Raw genomic sequence first — 4,831 nt, 5'->3', positions numbered from 1 at the left:
GCTATAGTACAGTGGCGTGATCTAGGCTCACTGCAACTTCTGCCTCCTGGGTTCAAGCAATTCTCCTGCCTCAGCCTCCAGAGTAACTGGGATTATGGGCACACACCACCACACCTGGCTAATTTTTTTGTATTTTTAGTAGAGATGGGGTTTTATCATGTTGACCAGGCTGGTCTCGAACTCCGGACCTCAAGTAATCTACCCGCCTCGGCCTCCCAAAGTGTTGGGATTACAGGCCTGAGCCACTATGCCCAGCCGGTAAGCTCTCTTGATTTATTTTATTTTAAATATTGCCCCTCTCCCTAATCTCCACTCTGATTTCATTTCCCCATGGAGGTGCCCACTCTAATGCATTTGGTCCAGGTCCTGGGTGGCTTTCTATCCCTGGTAAATAAGTGGCATTCATTTATATAAACAAGTACATACATGACCTTGTACTACAGATCTCATTCTGTTTCTTACATTTTTCACCCAACACCGAGGGTGTGATGTATGTGTATGTTTTGTGTGTGTGTGTGTGTGTACAATCTCTCCATTTCTCATTGCTCCCCACCAGATTGGCAATCCCTGCTGTTGTCCAAGTCCCACCCTAAGCATCCACCGCATCTTATTCTCCTCCCAGTATTAGACCTTCCACTGCCTCTAACTCTCCACAACAGAGTTGCAATGAACATCCTCATCCTTGTCTGCTAATAGACCTGAGAACAAAGCTTACTCAGGGTTGGGGCTGCTGGCTTTTAGATTATAGGCACACTGCCTGCAACTGCTCCCACGTCCTCAGCAGCATTTGGACTTATCCACCTTTCTAATTATTGGTAAGCTAATGGGCATGCTTATTATTTCAGACCTAGGCTGACTTCTGGGGCCAAAGGGGATACAGATGATTTTGCTGACACCTTATAGGTGGTACAAAGTCATAAAAGTAACTAACATCGATTTATGTAGTGAGAACACTATTTCCTTTTTCGTTTTCTTTTAGTAAGTTTTAGTGTGCTGGAGTGTGCTTTTAATTCCTTCCTCATACCTTCATGTATCCCATAACAACATTTTGGTCAATGACAGGACACATATAAGACAGTGGTCCCATAAGATTATCATGGAGCATATATAAAACCTGATATATGGAACTTGATATTGGCATTTCAGATCAAGTAGGGGAAATGATTGATATTCAATGTTCAGTAAAGATGATGGGACACTTAGTTTTCCAGATTTAAAAAATGTACATGTACTAGTATATATACCATCTAGGTTTGTATAAGTATACTCTATGATGTTCATGCAATGACAAAATCACTTAAAGACAAATTTCTCAAAAAGTATCCCTGGCATTAAGAGACACGTGACTGTACTTGCTAGACTTCCTTTTTATTAAAGATTCTTTGGAAAGGCTACTGTTGTTTTTATTGTATTTATTTTTGTGGTTTCTGACTATTTCTGGTAAGCGATAATAGTTTTCTATGTTTGGGGAAATACTTCACTAAGTAAAAAAAGCAGGTCAATTGAAAGAAAAATGATAATTAAGTCATAGGTGTTCCCTAGATAGCACAGAAATTCTGAAGATGGTTTTTCATATCACCGAGGTTGGGGAAATCTGACATAAACCAAGGTTCAGCTGGGAACAGAGGGGTCTGTCCTGATGCTCCAGGTGGCCTGGTAGCCCTTACCTTACAAAATGACCCAGGTTCAAATCCTGCTTTTTCTGAGCAAGTTACCTCTCATTTCCCTCTGCTGTAAAACGGTGATGACAACATTCACAGGATTATTAAGATAATTAAATGAGATCTTAACAAGGGACTCTAGCACTGGGAGGGGCATAACACATGGTGTCAGCACCTTCGAGTGTGAAGACATGAACTTTTTTCTTTTCTTTACTTTTTTTTTTTTTTGAGACGGAGTCTGCTCTGTTACCCAGACTGGAGTGTAGTGGCATGATCTCGGCTCACGGCAACCTCTGCCTCCCCAGATCAGGCGATTCTCCTGCCTCAGCCTCCTGAGTAGCTGGGATTACAGGTACCCACCACGACGCCCAGCTAATTTTTTATTTTTAGTAGAGTCGGGGTTTCACCATATTGGTCAGGCTGGTCTCGAACTCCTGACCTTAGGCAATCCACCCACCTCGGCCTCCCAAAGTGCTGGGATTATAGGCATGAGCCCCCACGCCTGACTTTCTTTTCTTAATAGTTGCCTTCTCTCTGTGTGTCCTGAACTTAGCAGTAGATTTTATCATGCTTTTCCCCCTTCATGATTATGTTTTTAATTAATTTTTGTTTTGTGTGTCATCCTTGCCCAGGGGCCATGCTAACTGCTTCTGTCTCATTCCAATTTTAGTATATGTGCTGCTGAAAAGAGTACTTGCCATACTTTTTAAATAGAAACAGTACCCTTGGGCACTCACAGGAACTGCTTTGGAACCTAGAGATAGGAAGCTGGGCTGGGGACAGAGGTCAGGTTAGCAAGGGCAAAGCCCATGCCTCCCAGCATAAAGTCCTCTGCTGGCAGCAGTGTTTCTGTTTCAGCAGGCACGTCCCACTGCAATGGGTAAACCTGGCCACATCCGCTGACTCCCAGAGTCTGCCTGGGAACGTGGGCAGCCTGGGTCTCCCATGGGCCCTGTCTAGAGCACATGGTAGTGGGGTCAGAGGTCAATCAGGGTAGCCTGGACGAATGCAGCCGGTCTGACAAGAGGGCAGGCATTGAGGTCTCTTCCGGTGAAGGTCTTAACTGTCAAATTGTGGTCCTGGGTCTAGGATGTGGAATAAGCCTGGTAAAGACCCTGCAGAGCTCTGATGAGGTGGGGTGGAATTAGGAGGAGCCATCCATTTAATCAATAAACACAAACATAGATTTGACACTCCAGTTAAATGTTTGTATTGGTTTCCTATTGCTGCCACAACAGATTTAGTGGCTTAAAACAACACAAATCAATAATCTTACAGTTTTGGAGGCCAGAAGTCCAAAGTGGGTCTCGCTGAGCTAAAATGAACGTGTTGTTAGGGCCGCATTCCTTTCCGGGGATTCTGGGGGAGAATCCATTTTCTCGTCTTCCTCAGGCTGCCCACATGCCTGGACTCAAGTCCCCTTTCCACCTTTAAAGCCAAAAATGGAATGGCCGGTTGAGTCTTTCTTATGATGTCATCTTTCTGCCTCTGACCCTCCTGCCTGTCTCCTTTTTTTTTTGAGATGGAGTCTCACTCTGTCGCCCAGGCTGGAGTGTAGAGGGGCGATCTTGGCTCACTGCAAGCTCCACCTGCTGGGTTTAAGCAATTATCTCACATCAGCCTCCTGAGTAGTATCTGGCATTATAGGCACATGCCACTACACTCAGCTAATTTTTGTATTTTTATTAGAGACGAGGTTTTACCATGTTGGCCAGGCTGGTCTTGAACTCCTGGCCTCAGGTGATCCACCCACCTCAGCCTCAGCCTCCCAAAGTTCTGGGATGACAGGCATGAGCCACAGCGCCCAGACCTTCCTGCCTCTTATAAGGTCTCTTCATGATAACACCAGGCCCACCCTGATACTCCAGAATCATCTCCTCATCTCAAGACCCTTATCGATTTTTTTTTTTTTTTTTGAGACAGAGTCTCGCTCTGTTGCCCAGGCTGGAGTTCAGTGGCACAATCGTGGCTCACCACAACCTCTGCTTCCTGGGTTCAAGCAATTCTCTTGCCTTAGCCTGTCGAGTAGCTGGAGCTACAGGCATGTGCCACCATGCCTGGCTAATTTTTGTATTTTTAGTACAGACAGGGTTTCACTATGTTGGTCAGGCTGGTCTCGAACTCCTGACCTTGTGATTCGCCCTTCTCGGCCTCCCAAAGTGCTGGGATTACAGGCGTGAGCCACAGTGCCCCGCCAAGACCCTTATCTTAATCACATCTGTGAAGTCCCTTTGGCCATGGAAGGTAACATATTCACTGGCTGCAGGATGTGAACATCTTTGGGAGACCACTATTCTGCCATGGCCTGGCTCCTCTCCTGAGATCCCATCATAGCCCAGGCCTGCATGCTCCAGATTTCAGTCCAGTGAAAAAGAGTACACTTTTGTATTGCTTGCCCTGGGAAATATGCCGGGGTTGGCTGTGACTAGGCCAACTTGGGTTGTTAGGCTCACTAACAATCTAGTCACTGCAGCCAGCAGGATGGACCATGCTGCTTGGTTAGTACTGTCTCAGGTTCATCCCTGGAACTGAGATTGGGGTCAGCCCCCTAGTGACCTGGAAGAAAGGAGGGGAGAAGTTTCCAAGGAGAATTAAGGAGGTCTTACAAAAGAAGAGGGAGTAGGTGCTGACCACTACCAACCACAATGATCTTGTGAAACACTGTGATACCCATTTTGCAGGTGGAAGAGATGGTGAAGTCACACATGAGGTCCAGCCATGATTTGAACCCGCGTGGAGGAGTTCTTGCCACTATATCAGGCTTCCTTGACCCCCGGCTAAATGTGGCATTGGCAGATCTGATTAATGCTGGAATGTTATGTAGCTCAGCTGACCTGAGTGGCAGCCTCCTTAGAGGTTGGCATGGGACCTACTGAGGAAGGCACATGGTTAACACAATTACTGGCGAGGTAGATACCCTCAGAGAAAAGGGAAATTTCCATTTCACTCCTGAAAGACTCTTTAAAGCCAAAACTCAAATCAAAGAGCAAAGTATAATAACTTCCTCTGGGCAAATTTATAATTAATCCTGGATTAATTGGCCTTAATGAAGTTGAATTAATTACTAGCTGTTTGTAAAGAACTTTGAACTACCTTAGTACAAAATGGCATTAAAGAAACAGAAAGGAACCAGCATCGCATTAACATGAAGAACAAATCCCAAATAATCG

At 45.3% G+C, this 4,831-nt stretch overlaps 1 non-coding gene across 1 annotated transcript; it reads right to left on the bottom strand.

The window, feature by feature from the left end:
- Positions 1 to 2,248: 2,248 nt before the first annotated feature.
- On the bottom strand, positions 2,249 to 2,355 carry LOC117084620. Its single transcript, XR_004437547.1, has one exon. It is a non-coding gene; the product is annotated as a U6 spliceosomal RNA (small nuclear RNA).
- Between the last annotated feature and the right edge of the window lie 2,476 nt (positions 2,356 to 4,831).

The sequence above is a fragment of the Trachypithecus francoisi genome, unplaced genomic scaffold (genome assembly GCF_009764315.1).
Source record: "Trachypithecus francoisi isolate TF-2019V2 unplaced genomic scaffold, Tfra_2.0 Lachesis_group0, whole genome shotgun sequence".
Taxonomy (NCBI): Eukaryota; Metazoa; Chordata; class Mammalia; order Primates; family Cercopithecidae; genus Trachypithecus; species Trachypithecus francoisi.
The sequence above is the reverse complement of the archived record's forward strand: the minus strand, read 5'-3'. Positions and strand labels throughout refer to the sequence as shown.